The sequence below is a fragment of the Oncorhynchus masou genome, chromosome 14 (assembly GCF_036934945.1).
Source record: "Oncorhynchus masou masou isolate Uvic2021 chromosome 14, UVic_Omas_1.1, whole genome shotgun sequence".
Classification (NCBI taxonomy): domain Eukaryota; kingdom Metazoa; phylum Chordata; class Actinopteri; order Salmoniformes; family Salmonidae; genus Oncorhynchus; species Oncorhynchus masou.
In genome coordinates this window covers 31,713,429-31,731,788 of record NC_088225.1, presented here as the reverse complement: position 1 = coordinate 31,731,788, position 18,360 = coordinate 31,713,429, and the positions used below count along the sequence as shown (strand labels likewise).

General features: G+C 47.0%; 2 pseudogenes; one reads left to right on the top strand and one right to left on the bottom strand.

The window, feature by feature from the left end:
* LOC135553776 (trichohyalin-like) overlaps window positions 1-18,360 on the top strand; it is a 139,982-nt pseudogene that overhangs the window by 30,586 nt on the left and 91,036 nt on the right.
* LOC135554840 (trichohyalin-like) lies at window positions 10,488-13,100 on the bottom strand (annotated as a pseudogene).

Below are 18,360 nucleotides of genomic sequence, written 5' to 3'. Positions count from 1 at the left end.
CCTAACATCTATTCTAAACCTAACCCTAACCTTTATTCTAAACCTAACCCTTACCATAACATTTATTCTAAACCTAACCCTAACCTTTATTCTAAACCTAACCCTTACCGTAACCTATATTCTAAACCTAAACCTAACCCTTACCGTAACCTATATTCTAAACCTAACCCTACCGTAACCTATATTCTAAACCTAACCCTTTCCGTAACCTATATTCTAAACCTAACCCTTACCGTAACCTATATTCTAAACCTAACCCTTACCGTAACCTATATTCTAAACCTAACCCTTACCGTAACCTATATTCTAATCCTAACCCTTACCGTAACCTATATTCTAAACCTAAACCTAACCCTTACCGTAACCTATATTCTAAACCTAACCCTTACCGTAACCTATATTCTAAACCTAACCCTTACCGTAACCTATATTCTAATCCTAACCCTTACCGTAACCTTAGCAAGCAGTTGCTTATCAACAGATAGTTTGTTGATACTATAACCATGTCGATCATCTATATGGGACTATCCAAATAGAGTGTGACCATCATTTGAGCAAACATATACAGTGTTTACAGTGAATGCAATCTCTGCTAACACAGGAATATTGCCTTTAAAAGCTGCATTGACTTCAACCCGCGATTGGATTATTACTTAATTAATATTACTTTAGTATCTAGATTAATCCCACAGCACCCCCCCCCCCAATTTTTCTAATAATAATAAACAGATCGAAGTTAATTAAAAATAACTAATACACTTGCCTTTCATTAACTAATACTCACACTTGACTTTTTCATACTAGCACTGACTTTGCTAATAGACACTTTATTGAGGAAGAATGTACTTACAGTACTGACTGTGATATGTGGTTGTCCCACCTAGCTATCTTAAGATGAATGCACAAACTGTAAGTCACTTTAGATAAGAGCTCCTGCTAAACAACTAAAACGAAAATGTTTAAAAAAATGATGGATTGAGTCCCGGCCTTCAACAAGTGGTGAACATGGAAACAGAGTAGCCTTCAACAAGTGGTGAACATGGAAACAGAGTTGCCTTCAACAAGTGGTGAACATGGAAACAGAGTTGCCTTCAACAAGTGGTGAACATGGAAACAGAGTTGCCTTCAACACGTGGTGAACATGGAAACAGAGTTGCCTTCAACAAGTGGTGAACATGGAAACAGAGTTGCCTTCAACACGTGGTGAACATGTAAACAGAGTTGCCTTCAACAAGTGGTGAACATGTAAACAGAGTTGCCTTCAACAAGTGGTGAACATGGAAACAGAGTTGCCTTCAACACGTGGTGAACATGGAAACAGAGTTGCCTTCAACAAGTGGTGAACATGGAAACAGAGTTGCCTTCAACACGTGGTGAACATGGAAACAGAGTTGCCTTCAACAAGTGGTGAACATGGAAACAGAGTTACCTTCAACACGTGGTGAACATGGAAACAGAGTTGCCTTCAACAAGTGGTGAACATGGAAACAGAGTTGCCTTCAACACGTGGTTAACATGGACACAGAGTTGCCTTCAACAAGTGGTGAACATGGAAACAGAGTTGCCTTCAACACGTGGTGAACATGGAAACAGAGTTGCCTTCAACACGTGGTGAACATGGAAACAGAGTTGCCTTCAACACGTGGTGAACATGGAAACAGAGTTGCCTTCAAAACGTGGTGAACATGGAAACAGAGTTGCCTTCAACAAGTGGTGAACATGGAAACAGAGTTGCTTTCAACACGTGGTGAACATGGAAACAGAGTTGCCTTCAACACGTGGTGAACATGGAAACAGAGTTGCCTTCAACACGTGGTGAACATGGAAACAGAGTTGCCTTCAACACGTGGTGAACATGGAAACAGAGTTGCCTTCAACACGTGGTGAACATGGAAACAGAGTTGCCTTCAACACGTGGTGAACATGGAAACAGAGTTGCCTTCAACAAGTGGTGAACATGGAAACAGAGTTGCCTTCAACACGTGGTGAACATGGAAACAGAGTTGCCTTCAACAAGTGGTGAACATGGAAACAGAGTTGCCTTCAACACGTGGTGAACATGGAAACAGAGTTGCCTTCAATAAGTGGTGAACATGGAAACAGTTGCCTTCAACAAGTGGTGAACATGGAAACAGAGTTGCCTTCAACACGTGGTGAACATGGAAACAGAGTTGCCTTCAACACGTGGTGAACATGGAAACAGAGTTGCCTTCAACACGTGGTGAACATGGAAACAGAGTTGCCTTCAACACGTGGTGAACATGGAAAGAGAGTTGTCTTCAACAAGTGGTGAACATGGAAACAGAGTTGCCTTCAATACGTGGTGAACATGGAAACAGAGTTGCCTTCAACAAGTGGTGAACATGGAAACAGAGTTGCCTTCAACACGTGGTGAACATGGAAACAGAGTTGCCTTCAACAAGTGGTGAACATGGAAACAGTTGCCTTCAACAAGTGGTGAACATGGAAACAGAGTTGCCTTCAACACGTGGTGAACATGGAAACAGAGTTGCCTTCAACACGTGGTGAACATGGAAACAGAGTTGCCTTCAACACGTGGTGAACATGGAAACAGAGTTGCCTTCAACACGTGGTGAACATGGAAAGAGAGTTGCCTTCAACACGTGGTGAACATGGAAACAGAGTTGCCTTCAACACGTGGTGAACATGGAAACAGAGTTGTTATGGACACTTAGCCAACATCGTTCTATCAGAACTAAATTCAACACAATTCATCAACTTCAATCATTCTATAGATGTCCTCTGTGTTGCCAAGCCCAGTCCACTGCCAGGCCCCTGGAGGTGGTGCCAGCAGCCTGGCCAGCTCTTATCCCCACTATGAGCCTCCATCAATCCCAGTCCTAGAGACCCAGGGAGGGGTGAGGAAGTCTGCAGTATCTCAGGCTTCTAACTGTGTTCACACAGGCGGCCCAAATCTGGGCAAAATATCTGATTGGTCAAAAGATCAATGACGAAGGTGCAAAAAGATGGCGGCCCACATGTACTTTCCACAATTGCCTCATTTGCTAAGTTTGCCGTATTGTACAGTACTCGCTGTTACAGTTTTTTTGTATCGGTATTATCACAGTAGACATGACACAAATTCCAGAGACGACACCAATTTGAATATGTACCTGCAATCAATCAATCAAATGTAATTATAAAGCCCTTTTTACATCAGCCGATGTCACAAAGTGCTGTACAGAAACGCAGCCTAAAACCCCAAACAGCAGGCAATGCAACTCTAGGGCTGTTGGTGTAAGATCCAAAGCACAACCTTACTCTGTTTTGTCCTTGAGCACTGCACCCTGAACTAGCCCAAAGTAAAGTCATGTAGTAGGCTGGGAGGTGTGGGATTCTCCTGTATGACCTTAACTTGGGCGAACTGCCCGGCTTACAATCACCCATCTTTGACCCAGATGGTCCGCCTTTACAGGAACAACCTAAATAAAGTCACCCTGAGGTTTCATCACCAGGACGCTGAAAAAGGAGGGATGAAATTAAAGTAGACTTTTTAACATTTGTGCAACATCTCAGTGCATAAAACAGCGGAATCATTCAACGGTGTTCATGGGGCGGCAGGTAGCCTAGTGGTTAGAGGCAGGTAGCCTAGTGGTTAGAGACAGGTAGCCTAGTGGTTAGAGACAGGTAGCCTAGTGGTTAGAGGCAGGTAGCCTAGTGGTTAGAGGCAGGTAGCCTAGCGGTCAGAGACAGGTAGACTAGTGGTTAGAGGCAGGTAGCCTAGTGGTTAGATGCAAGTAGCCTAGTTGTTAGAGGCAGGTTGCCTAGTGGTTAGAGACAGGTAGCCTAGTGGTTAGAGACAGGTAGCCTAGTGGTTAGAGACAGGTAGCCTAGCGGTCAGAGACAGGTAGACTAGTGGTTAGAGACAAGTAGCCTAGTGGTTAGAGACAGGTAGCCTAGCGGTCAGAGACAGGTAGACTAGTGGTTAGAGACAGGTAGCCTAGCGGTCAGAGACAGGTAGACTAGTGGTTAGAGACAGGTAGCCTAGTGGTTAGAGACAGGTAGACTAGTGGTTAGAGACAGGTAGCCTAGTGGTTAGAGGCAGGTAGCCTAGTGGTTAGAGACAGGTAGCCTAGCGGTTAGAGACAGGTAGCCTAGCGGTTAGAGATAGGTAGCCTAGTGGTTAGAGGCAGGTAGCCTAGTGGTTAGAGGCAGGTAGCCTAGTGGTTAGAGACAGGTAGCCTAGTGGTTAGAGACAGGTAGCCTTAGAGACAGGTAGCCTAGTGGTTAGAGGCAGGTAGCCTAGTGGTTAGAGACAGGTAGCCTAGTAGTTACAGACAGGTAGCCTAGTAGTTAGAGACAGGTAGCCTAGCGGTCAGAGACAGGTAGCCTAGTGGTTAGAAACAGGTAGCCTAATGGTTAGAGACAGGTAGCCTAGTGGTTAGAGACAGGTAGCCTAGTGGTTAGAGGCAGGTAGCCTAGCGGTCAGAGACAGGTAGCCAAGTGGTTAGAGGCAGGTAGCCTAGTGGTTAGAGGCAGGTAGCCTAGTGGTTAGAGACAGGTAGACTAGTGGTTAGAGACAGGTAGCCTAGTGGTTAGAGGCAGGTAGCCTAGTGGTTAGAGACAGGTAGCCTAGCGGTTAGAGACAGGTAGCCTAGCGGTTAGAGACAGGTAGCCTAGTGGTTAGAGGCAGGTAGCCTAGTGGTTAGAGGCAGGTAGCCTAGTGGTTAGAGACAGGTAGCCTAATGGTTAGAGACAGGTAGCCTAGTGGTTAGAGACAGGTAGCCTAGTGGTTAGAGACAGGTAGCCTAGTGGTTAGAGGCAGGAAGCCTAGTGGTTAGAGGCAGGTAGACTAGTGGTTAGAGACAGGTAGCCTAGTGGTTAGAGGCAGGTAGCCTAGTGGTTAGAGACAGGTAGCCTAGCGGTTAGAGACAGGTAGCCTAGCGGTTAGAGACAGTTAGCCTAGCGGTTAGAGGCAGGTAGCCTAGTGGTTAGAGGCAGGTAGCCTAGTGGTTAGAGACAGGTAGCCTAATGGTTAGAGACAGGTAGCCTAGTGGTTAGAGACAGGTAGCCTAGTGGTTAGAGACAGGTAGCCTAGTGGTTAGAGGCAGGAAGCCTAGTGGTTAGAGACAGGTAGACTAGTGGTTAGAGACAGGTAGCCTAGTGGTTAGAGAAAGGTAGCCTAATGGTTAGAGACAGGTAGCCTAGTGGTTAGAGACAGGTAGTCTAGTGGTTAGAGACAGGTAGCCTAGTGGTTAGAGGCAGGTAGCCTAGTGGTTAGAGGCAGGTAGCCTAGTGGTTAGAGACAGGTAGCCTAGTGGTTAGAGACAGGTAGCCTAGCGGTCAGAGACAGGTAGACTAGTGGTTAGAGACAGGTAGCCTAGTGGTTAGAGACAGGTAGCCTAGCGGTCAGAGACAGGTAGACTAGCGGTTAGAGACAGGTAGCCTAGCGGTCAGAGACAGGTAGACTAGTGGTTAGAGACAGGTAGCCTAGTGGTTAGAGACAGGTAGACTAGTGGTTAGAGACAGGTAGCCTAGTGGTTAGAGGCAGGTAGCCTAGTGGTTAGAGACAGGTAGCCTAGCGGTTAGAGACAGGTAGCCTAGCGGTTAGAGGCAGGTAGCCTAGTGGTTAGAGACAGGTAGCCTAGTAGTTAGAGACAGGTAGCCTAGTAGTTAGAGACAGGTAGCCTAGTGGTTAAAGCGTTGGACCTGTAACTGAAAGGTTGCAAGATTGAATCCCCAAGGTGAAAATCTGCCATTCTGCCCCTGAACAAGGCAGTCAACCCACTGTTCCTAGGCTGTCATTGAAAATAAGAAATAGTTTGAAACTGACTTGCCTAGTTAAATAAAGGTAAAATAAATCTATCTATTTGCATGGGTAACATTATACAGCAACAAGCACACAACAAGCACACAGAAAAAACAACAAACTCACACACTCATCCACATAAAGCAACACGATGTGATTAGTTTAAAACCCATAGAAGTGTTAGAGCCGTCCAGTCATGACAGAGTTCTTGACCCATGATCCTCCACGGCCCATGCTGTGAGGACTGCCCATCAACGGGACAGGAGAGGGTGATTGATTGGGTCCCCCTCTGGAGAGCTTGGGTCAGCTGGATGTCCTGTTGAGCCATCCCCATCCATCACAGCACCCGGGCACCGAGAAGGTTTACTCCAGATGGGCAACATTGTTCAGAGCCCAGCCCTGGAGGATGGAAGACGCTTTGGAGAAGAAGTGTCTGTCCACCATATTACTAACAGGAGACCTGGAGAAGAAGAGTCTGTCCACCATATTACTAACAGGAGACCTGGAGAAGAAGAGTCTGTCCACCATATTACTATCAGGAGACCTGGAGAAGAAGAGAAGAAGAGTCTGTCCACCATATTACTAACAGGAGACCTGGAGAAGAAGAGTCTGTCCACCATATTACTAACAGGAGACCTGGAGAAGAAGAGTCTGTCCACCATATTACTATCAGGAGACCTGGAGAAGAAGAGAAGAAGAGTCTGTCCACCATATTACTATCAGGAGACCTGGAGAAGAAGAGTCTGTCCACCATATTACTAACAGGAGACCTGGAGAAGAAGGGTCTGTCCACCATATTACTAACAGGAGACCTGGAGAAGAAGAGTCTGTCCACCATATTACTAACAGGAGACCTGGAGAAGAAGAGTCTGTCCACCATAATACTAACAGGAGACCTGGAGAAGAAGAGAAGAAGAGTCTGTCCACCATATTACTATCAGGAGACCTGGAGAAGAAGAGTCTGTCCACCATATTACTAACAGGAGACCTGGAGAAGAAGAGTCTGTCCACCATATTACTATCAGGAGACCTGGAGAAGAAGAGAAGAAGAGTCTGTCCACCATATTACTATCAGGAGACCTGGAGAAGAAGAGTCTGTCCACCATATTACTATCAGGAGACCTGGAGAAGAAGAGAAGAAGAGTCTGTCCACCATATTACTATCAGGAGACCTGGAGAAGAAGAGTCTGTCCACCATATTAATAACAGGAGACCTGGAGAAGAAGAGTCTGTCCACGATATTACTAACAGGAGACCTGGAGAAGAAGTGAAGAAGAGAAGAAGAGTCTGTCCACCATATTACTAACAGGAGACCTGGAGAAGAAGTGAAGAAGAGAAGAAGAGTCTGTCCACCATATTACTAACAGGAGACCTGGAGAAGAAGAGTCTGTCCACCATATTACTAACAGGAGACCTGGAGAAGAAGAGTCTGTCCACCATATTACTAACAGGAGACCTGGAGAAGAAGAGTCTGTCCACCATATTACTATCAGGAGACCTGGAGAAGAAGAGAAGAAGAGTCTGTCCACCATATTACTAACAGGAGACCTGGAGAAGAAGAGTCTGTCCACCATATTACTAACAGGAGACCTGGAGAAGAAGAGTCTGTCCACCATATTACTATCAGGAGACCTGGAGAAGAAGGGTCTGTCCACCATATTACTATCAGGAGACCTGGAGAAGAAGGGTCTGTCCACCATATTACTAACAGGAGACCTGGAGAAGAAGGGTCTGTCCACCATATTACTATCAGGAGACCTGGAGAAGAAGAGTCTGTCCAACATATTACTAACAGGAGACCTGGAGAAGAAGAGAAGAAGGGTCTGTCCACCATATTACTATCAGGAGACCTGGAGAAGAAGAGAAGAAGAGTCTGTCCACCATATTACTATCAGGAGACATTCACTCTTCCCTCCATCAACACCACCACCATTCACCCTTCCCTCCATCAACACCACCACCATTCACCCTTCCCTCCATCAACACCACCACCATTCACCCTTAACTCCATCAACACCACAACCATCAATACCACCACCATTCACCCTTCACTCCATCAACACCACCACCATTCACCCTTCACTCCATCAACACCACCACTATTCACCCTTCACTCCATCAACACCACCACCATTCACCCTTCACTCCATCAACACCACCACCATTCACCCTTCCCTCCATCAACACCACCACCATTCACCCTTCCCTCCATCAACACCACCACCATTCACCCTTCACTCCATCAACACCACCACCATTCACCCTTCCCTCAATCAACACCACCACCATTCACCCTTCACTCCATCAACACCACCACCATTCACCCTTCACTCCATCAACACCACCACCATTCACCCTTCACTCCATCAACACCACCACCATTCACCCTTCCCTCCATCAACACCACCACCATTCACCCTTCCCTCCATCAACACCACCACCATTCACCCTTCACTCCATCAACACCACCACCATTCACCCTTCACTCCATCAACACCACCACCATTCACCCTTCACTCCATCAACACCACCACCATTCACTCTTCACTCCATCAACACCACCACCATTCACCCTTAACTCCATCAACACCACCACCATTCACTCTTCACTCCATCAACACCACCACCATTCACCCTTCACTCCATCAACACCACCACCATTCACCCTTCACTCCATCAACACCACCACCATTCACCCTTCACTCCATCAACACCACCACCATTCACTCTTCACTCCATCAACACCACCACCATTCACCCTTCACTCCATCAACACCACCACCATTCACCCTTCACTCCATCAACACCACCACCATTCACCCTTCACTCCATCAACACTACCACCATTCACCCTTCCCTCCATCAACACCACCACCATTCACTCTTCACTCCATCAACACCACCACCACCATTCACCCTTCCCTCCATCAACACCACCACCATTCACCCTTCCCTCCATCAACACCACCACCATTCAACCTTCACTCCATCAACACCACAACCATCAACACCACCACCATTCACCCTTCACTCCATCAACACCACCACCATTCACCCTTCCCTCCATCAACACCACCACCATTCACCCTTCACTCCATCAACACCACCACTATTCACCCTTCACGCCGTCAACACCACCACTATTCACCCTTCACGCCATCAACACCACCACTAGAGCTAGGCCCAGGTAGAGATCTGTCTCCACTCTTTGTCCATATGACCACTGAATGAGACATTGGGTCTTCATTGGGTCTTCATTGTGGTGCAAGGCCTAATTGCGTTGGTCAGCCAGGACCAGAGGATAATGAGTTCATCCCTAATCAGTCATCTGTGACGAGTGCCGAGCTAGCAAGCGACCAGCCCAGCATTTACTCAGCTGGCCGCTCGTTTATCCCAGACACTCCCTATTTATTAGACGTGAGTAGCAGACCTGGGTTCAAGTAGTATTTGAACTCTTTCCAATAGGTGTGAGCGGCTGATTAAGCCTTTCTGTAACTATTCCAGTGGATCCATTACGCCAGACATGCAATATCAATTTAACAACAAAACAACAACTATTTGAATTGATATTTCCTCCCTACAATGGTGGATGATTGGACCAGGTTCCAGTCATCTCCTCTCACGTTGGTCTCTAAGCCAGCCAAGAGGACACACACACACATAGTACGGTTTATTAAGATGTTGGTAGCTTATAAAATGCATAGCAGACAGAGTGAGGTAACTGAAAGCACCACACCTCTGCCCCCTTGTCTCCTAACAGGATCACACCACACCTCTGTCCCCCTTGTCTCCTAACAGGCTCGCACCACACCTCTGTCCCCCTTGTCTCCTAACAGGCTCGCACCACACCTCTGTCCCCCTTGTCTCCTAACAGGCTCGCACCACACCTCAGGACCCAGGACACATGCTGCTTGCCAGGTTGCAGGCGCTGTTGACAGACCTGGATGTGTCTTTAGGAGGAGCTGCTTGGGGGCGTCGCGGGGGTGATCCTCCTGGCCACACCGTGGCAGACATCAAGCCGCTCCGCTCCGTGCTGATCTCTTCCATACGGCACCTGGAGATCCTGGGATGGTCCGGACAGGGAGATGGTGTTTGCTCCAGCTGATCCCCAAAACGTGACCCAGGGGCTGTTCCTTCATTCCGTGGCCAGGAAGGAGAGTAGGAGAGGGGGCTAGGGAAGGACTCAGGACACCCCCCCCCCCCACACACACACACACACACATCCCCCTGCAGCTCAATTAGAGGAGAGCAGAGAGGCACCAAGCACTACAGCAGTCTGCCAAAACACCCATCTATACGGAGTAGATATAAACATGAACATATACACACACACAACTCCCCACCACACACACACAACTCCCCACCACACACACACAACTCTCCACCACACACACACAACTCCCCACCACACACACACAACTCCCCACCACACACACACAACTCCCCACCACACACACACAACTCCCCACCACACACACACACAACTCTCCACCACACACACACAACTCCCCACCACACACACACAACTCTCCACCACACACACACAACTCTCCACCACACACACACAACTCTCCACCACACACAAACTCTCCACCACACACACACAACACTCCACCACACACACACAACTCCCCACCACACACACGCAACTCCCCACCACACACACACAACTCTCCACCACACACACGCTCCTATGTATTGCACGCATCATATTTTTCTAATCGTTGGAATTGGAGGCCCCAGAACTCACGGCCAAGTCAACACATTTGCCTGACAGCCCATGAAGAGTTTGTTTAGAGTCGTCTTTCTAAAGACATTTCTCCTGGGTCGGCCTCAGAACACTAAATTATTGTAGGGGCCTAAAAGTGGCACCTTCAGGAATCTGGGCGTCTTTGACCACCTCGGACTGAAAAATGTGTCTGCTAGTTATAACAAGGTGCAGGTTTTTAGTGGTCACTGTCAACACCGGTCAACCTTTCTCGGCTGGTGAACAGTTAGAAGTGGTGAAAACGCCTGGAGACATCATTATCCTAAAGTATATCATGTCTATTGTCTGAAACGGCTTTCTATACTGTGAAATATGACTGGTTGTTTTGCAGGCAAGGTCATGACGAGGCAAATACAGTCCATAGCACTACCAAGACAGGTGCACTACGAAGACAGCAAATGGATCTGCGCAGATCCGCAATGGATAGTTGAATGCACGGTTCGGATGAGAATACGATGAATTGATGTGATATCAGATTCAGGTAATTCTTTATCTCTCTCTCTGACATCCCACTCCTACAACAGGAGGGTTTATCTTGTTGTTTGAAGACCCGAAGTGAAGACTCCTGGGATATCACATAGTGCCTTTAATTAAGCAGAAAGTATCATTAAATCTTCCTCCCACCCCACTCACTGTCTCCCCTTCTCCTCTTCTCTTGTCTTCTCCCCTTCTCTTCCTCTTCTCCTTTTCTCCTCTTATCTTCTCTTCTTCTCTTCTTCTCTTCTCCTCCCCTTCTCTACTCTTCTCTTATTTTCTTCTTCTCTTCTTTTCGTCTCCCCTTCTCCTCTTCTCCTCGTATCTTCTCTTCTTCTCTTCTTCTCCTCTTCTCTTCTCCTCTACTCGTCTTCTCTTCTTCTCTTCTCTTTTTCTCTTCTCCTCTTCCCCTCTCCGCTTCTCTTCTCCGCTTCTCTTCTCTTCTTCTCCTCCCCTTCTCTACCCTTCTCTTATTTTCTTCTTCTCTTCTTTTCGTCTCCCCTTCTCCTCTTCTCCTCTTCTCTTCTCTTCTTCTCTTCTTCTCTACTCTACTCTTCTCTTCTCTTCTTTTGTTCCTCTCTTCTTTTCTCCTCTCCTCTCCTCTTCTCCTCTTCTCTTCTTCTTCTTCTCTTCTCCTCTCCTCTTCTTCTCTTCTTCTTCTCCTCTCCTCTTCTCTTCTTCCCCTCTCCACTTCTCCTCTTCTCTTCTCCTCTTCTCTTCTTCTCCTCCCCTTCTCTACTCTTCTCTTATGTTCTTCTTCTCCTCTTTTCGTCTCCCCTTCTCCTCTTCTCCCCTTCTCTTCTCCTCTCCTCTTCTCTTCTTCTCTTCTTCTCTTCTCCTCTTCTGCTCTTCTCTTTTTCTCTTCTCCTCTTCCCCTCTCATCTTTTCCTCTTCTCTTCTCCTCTTCTCTTCTCTTCTTCTCCTCCCCTTCTCTACCCTTCTCTTATTTTCTTCTTCTCTTCTTTTTGTCTCCCCTTCTCCTCTTCTCTTCTCCTCCTCTCTTCTCATCTTCTCCTCTTCTCATCTCATCTTCTCTTCTTCTCTTCTCTTCTCTTCTTCTCTTCTCTTCTTCTTTTCTCTTTTCTTCTCCTCTTCTTCTCTACTCGTCTTCTCTTATTTTCTTCTTCTCTTCTTCTCATCTCCTCTTCTCCTCTCCTCTTCTCTTCTTCTTCTCTTCTCTACTCTTCTCTTCTGTTCACTTATTTTCTTCTTTTTCTATTCTCTTCTCTTCTTCTTCTCCTCTCCTCTACCCTTCTTCTACTCTTCTTCTCTTCTTCTCGTCTCTCCTCTTCTCCTCTTATCTTCTCTTCTCCTCTTCTTCTCCTCTTCTCTTCTCCTCCTCTTCTTTTCTCCTCTTCTCTTTTTCTCTTCTCCTCTTCTCCTCTCTTCTTCTCCTCTTCTTCTCTTCTCTTCTCCTCCTCCTCTTCTCTATTCTTCTCTTATTTTCTTCTTCTCTTCTTCTTGTCTCCTCTTCTCCTCCTCCCCTCTCTTCTCCTCTTCTCCTCTTCTCTTCTCTTCTCCTCTTTTCTTCACATCTTCTCTTCTTCTCTTCTTCTCTTTTTCTCTTATCTTCTCCTCTCCTCTCCGCTCTCCTCTTCTCCTCTTCTTCTTCTTCTCTATTCTTCTCTTACTTTCTTCTTCTCTTCTTCTCGTCTCCTCTTCTCCACTTCTCCTCTACCCCTTCTTCTTTTCTTCTTCTCTTCTTCTCTCCTTCTCTATCCTTCTCTTCTCTTCTTTTGTTCCTCTCTTCTTTTCTCCTCTTCTCTTCTATTATTTTCATCTTCTCTTCTCTTCTTTTCTTCGTCTCATCTCCTCTTCTCTTCTTCTTCTCGTCTTCTCATCTTCTTCTCTACCCTTCTCTTAATTTCTTCTTCTCCTCTTCTCTTCTCTTCTTCTTCTCCTCTCCTCTTCTTCTTCTCTTCTTCTCCTCTTCTTCTCTACCCTTCTCTTCTTTTCTTCTTCTCTTCTTCTCGTCTCCTCTTCTATTCTTATCTCCTCTTCTTTTCTTCTTCTCTTCTTGTACTCTCTTCTGTTTCTCTCTCTTCTTTTCTTCTCTGTTTTTTCTTCTCTTCTCTCCTCTTCTCTTCTCTTCTCCTATCTTGTCCTCTTCTCTTCTTCTCTCCACTCATCTCCTCCCTTCCCTTTTCTTCCCCTCCCCTCCTCTCCTCTAGCATCTCCTCTATTAAAAACATAAATTCTCCCCGAAGAGTATAAAACTTTCCTTGATGTTTGGAGAACTTCTCTTCCTATTATCAACTTAAATAACCACTTCCCCTAGAAAGGAAACAGATCCATTAGACTAACACTGTCTCCTACTGGGGAACTCTGATATCTGTCTCCTACTGGGGAACTCTGATATATGTCTCCTACTGGGGAACTCTGATATCTGTCTCCTACTGGGGAACTCTGATATCTGTCTCCTACTGGGGAACTCTGATATCTGTCTCCTACTGGGGAATCTGTCTCCTACTGGGGAACTCTGATATCTGTCTCCTACTGGGGAACTCTGATATCTGTCTCCTACTAGGGAACTCTGATATCTGTCTCCTACTGGGGAACTCTGATATCTGTCTCCTACTGGGGAACTCTGATATCTGTCTCCTACTGGGGAACTCTGATATCTGTCTCCTACTGGGGAACTCTGATATCTGTCTCCTACTGGGGAACTCTGATATCTGTCTCCTCCTACTGGGGAACTCTGATATCTGTCTCCTACTGGGGAACTCTGATATCTGTCTCCTACTGGGGAACTCTGATATCTGTCTCCTACTGGGGAACTCTGATATCTGTCTCCTACTGGGGAACTCTGATATCTGTCTCCTACTGAGGAACTCTGATATCTGTCTCCTACTGGGGAACTCTGATATCTGTCTCCTACTGGGGAACTCTGATATCTGTCTCCTACTGGGGAACTCTGATATCTGTCTCCTACTGGGAACTCTGATATCTGTCTCCTACTGGGGAACTCTGATATCTGATATCTGTCCTACTAGGGAACTCTGATATCTGTCTCCTACTAGGGAACTCTGATATCTGTCTCCTACTGGGGAACTCTGATATCTGTCTCCTACTGGGGAACTCTGATATCTGTCTCCTACTGGGGAACTCTGATATCTGTCTCCTACTGGGGAACTCTGATATCTGTCTCCTACTGGGGAACTCTGATATCTGTCTCCTACTGGGGAACTCTGATATCTGTCTCCTACTGGGGAACTCTGATATCTGTCTCCTACTAGGGAACTCTGATATCTGTCTCCTACTAGGGAACTCTGATATCTGTCTCCTACTGGGGAACTCTGATATCTGTCTCCTACTGGGGAACTCTGATATCTGTCTCCTACTGGGGAACTCTGATATCTGTCTCCTACTGGGGAACTCTGATATCTGTCTCCTACTGGGGAACTCTGATATCTGTCTCCTACTGGGGAACTCTGATATCTGTCTCCTACTGGGAACTCTGATATCTGTCTCCTACTGGGGAACTCTGATATCTGTCTCCTACTGGGGAACTCTGATATCTGTCTCCTACTGGGGAACTCTGATATCTGTCTCCTACTAGGGAACTCTGATATCTGTCTCCTACTGGGGAACTCTGATATCTGTCTCCTACTGGGGAACTCTGAACTCTGATATGTCTCCTACTGGGAACTCTGATATCTGTCTCCTACTGGGGAACTCTGATATCTGTCTCCTACTGGGGAACTCTGATATCTGTCTCCTACTGAGGAACTCTGATATCTGTCTCCTACTGGGGAACTCTGATATCTGTCTCCTACTGGGGAACTCTGATATCTGTCTCCTACTGGGGAACTCTGATATCTGTCTCCTACTGGGGAACTCTGATATCTGTCTCCTACTGGGGAACTCTGATATCTGTCTCCTACTGGGGAACTCTGATATCTGTCTCCTACTGGGGAACTCTGATATCTGTCTCCTACTGGGGAACTCTGATATCTGTCTCCTACTGGGGAACTCTGATATCTGTCTCCTACTGAGGAACTCTGATATCTGTCTCCTACTGTCTCCTACTGGGAACTCTGATATCTGTCTCCTACTGGGGAACTCTGATATCTGTCTCCTACTGGGGAACTCTGATATCTGTCTCCTACTAGGGAACTCTGATATCTGTCTCCTACTGAGGAACTCTGATATCTGTCTCCTAAACTCTGATATCTGTCTCCTACTGGGGAACTCTGATATCTGTCTCCTACTGGGGAACTCTGATATCTGTCTCCTACTGGGGAACTCTGATATCTGTCTCCTACTGGGGAACTCTGATATCTGTCTCCTACTGGGGAACTCTGATATCTGTCTCCTACTGGGGAACTCTGATATCTGTCTCCTACTGGGGAACTCCGAGGATACACCTCCCGGCTCCACCGTCCATCTCCCCTGAGGTCAGGACTGGGGTGAGGCGAAGGGCGCTGGGATGGTGGGTCGAGGGTGCAGGCCCTTTTCCTGTTGAAAAGTTTGTAAGATGAACTTTCACACTCACACACGGACACATACCCACAGGACTGCGTCCTTCCTTGTAATGATATCCAGGCCCAGACATTCTTAAAAGGTCATTGGTTATTGAAACAAAATAAACAGGTCATCAGCCTAACTAACACACTATGCTAACAAATACCTTGCCCCGGGCAATATAGGGCTGGCAGGTCCAAGTCCATAACAGAACAATGGCATGGTAAAAATCAAGTCAGGTAATGGTAACTGTGTGAGTATGATTGTTGATATTAAGCAGTGTGTGTGTGTGTGTGTGTGTGTGTGTGTGTGTGTGTGTGTGTGTGTGTGTGTGTGTGTGTGTGTGTGTGTGTGTGTGTGTGTGTGTGTGTGTGTGTGTGTGTGTGTGTGTGTGTGTGTGAGAAGAGAGAGATAGAGAGGGAAGAGAGCAACTGCAGGAGATATGGTGGGACAGATAAGTGGGTCGAACATGTGTGTGTGAGATCATTTTTAAGGGAGTGTGTCTGCCTGTCTTATGGGCTTACATTTTCCCAACTGCACCCCAATGACACACACACACTGGATTGAGGTCCTGGCAGATTGAGACACACACACACACACAGCGCGATCAGAGGCCCCAGCTTCCTCTCAGTGGGGGAGTTTTATCATCCTATTAGAGAGAGCCCCCTCACGCCCCCGCTCCCACCATCCCCTCATCCCCATCTCCTTCTCCTCCTCATCCCCCCATCCCGCGACAGACCATTGCCCCGCTAAACTCTGACAATTGGTGACAAATGGCCTGCACAGCACACCATGTGACAGTTGCTCCGGGAGACGGTGGCCAACCTAGGGCCGAAGAGGGGGGAGGGGGGTACGCTGGTCTGGGGTAGCAACGAGGCGACTGGCACAGGTGGCTGAAAATGAATGCAGATCCGGGGCTGCATCCCAAATGGCAACCTATTCCCTATGTAGAGCATTACAGCGTCCATAGTGCTCTGGTCAACGGTAGTGCACTACATGGTTAAAAGGGTATCTTTTGGGACACAGATCTGGACTCTGATTGGACCTGACAGCACAGGAGCGGTGGAGTGTGGGAATTGGCCGGGCTGCCCTGGATCCACACACAGCTCTACATTAGATGATGGAGGGACAGAGGATGACAGGAGGGGGGGAGGGAGGATGGGAGGAAGGAGGATGGGAGGAAGCAGGAGGAGGGGAGGAAGGAGGGAGGAGGGGAGGAAGGAGGGAGGGAGGAGGAGAGGAAGTAGGGAGGAGGGGAGGAAGGCAGGAAGAGGAGAGGAAAGAGGGAGGAGGGGAAGAAGGATGGAGGAGGGGAGGAAGGCAGAAAGAGGGGAGGAAGGAGGGAAGGAAGGAAGGAAGGAGGGAGGAGGGGAGGAAGACAGGAAGAGGAGAGGAAAGAGGGAGGAGGGGAAGAAGGATAGAGGAGGGGAGGAAGGCAGGAGAAGGAGAGAGGAGAGAAGAGGACAAATATAACACACCAGTGGGTTGAGATGGTAACGACACACACGTCCTCACACTTACTACCACACACGTCCTCACACTTACTAACACACACATCCTCACTTACTACCACACACGTCCTCACACTTACTACCACACACGTCCTCACACTTACTACCACACACGTCCTCACACTTACTACCACACACGTCCTCTCACTTACTACCACACACGTCCTCTCACTTACTACCACACACGTCCTCACACTTACTACCACACACGTCCTCTCACTTACTACCACACACGTCCTCACACTTACTACCACACACGTCCTCTCACTTACTACCACACACGTCCTCACACTTACTACCACACACGTCCTCACATTTACTACCACACACGTCCTCTCACTTACTACCACACACGTCCTCACACTTACTGCCACACACGTCCTCTCACTTACTACCACACACGTCCTCACACTTACTACCACACACGTCCTCACGCTTACTACCACACACGTCCTCACTTACTACCACACATCCTCACTTACTACCACACACGTCCTCACTTACTACCATACACGTCCTCACACTTACTACCACACACGTCCTCACTTACTAACACATAGAACATGTCTGTTTGGGTCACAGGTGGGGAAAGACATGAAGAGAAACTTCCTTAAAGTTACTGAAAAACACAACCACTGCTTTTTTTAATAGTTATTTTTCTTTAATAAACTCTGAGTGTATTCAAATTTTTGTAACTACCAAATTAAATCAAATGTTATTTGTCATACAACAGCTGTAGACTTTACTGTGAAATGCTGACTTACGAGCCCTTTCCCTACGATGCACAGTTAAAAAGTAAGAGTATTAGCAAATGAAAACGTCGGATCGCACCACTTAATATGTTGACCTTCTTCGTCGGCGCCATCTTATACACACAAATAAGTAAAAATGTTCTGCAGTGTTAAACAATGTTTCCTGAAGTTGACCAAACAGGTAGCATCCATCTCCTTGGGGTCATGTTAGGTAGGGAGGAGGGAAGGAAGGAGGGAGGAAGGAGGGAGGAGGGAAGGAAGGAGGGAGGAAGGAGAGAGGAGGGAAGGAAGGAGGGAGGAAGGAGGGAAAGGGAGGAGAAAAACATGTCTAATGAGGGCACATATTCATTAAATTTTTGTATTGCAAAATGTTTTGCCATATTATGCCATAATGAATACAAACCAGCTCCTGGCCGTTACGTGTGACCTGTAGTAACAGTGTCCACTCTGAAGTCAGTCTGGGAGGAAAGGGTTAAGTATTATGCCATAATGAATACAAACCAGCTCCTGGCACTTAATATGTGACCTGTAGTAACAGTGTCCACTCTGAGATAGTCTGGGAGGAAATAAGTTAAAATATTATGCCATGTTAATACAAGCCAGCTCCTGGCCATACGTGTG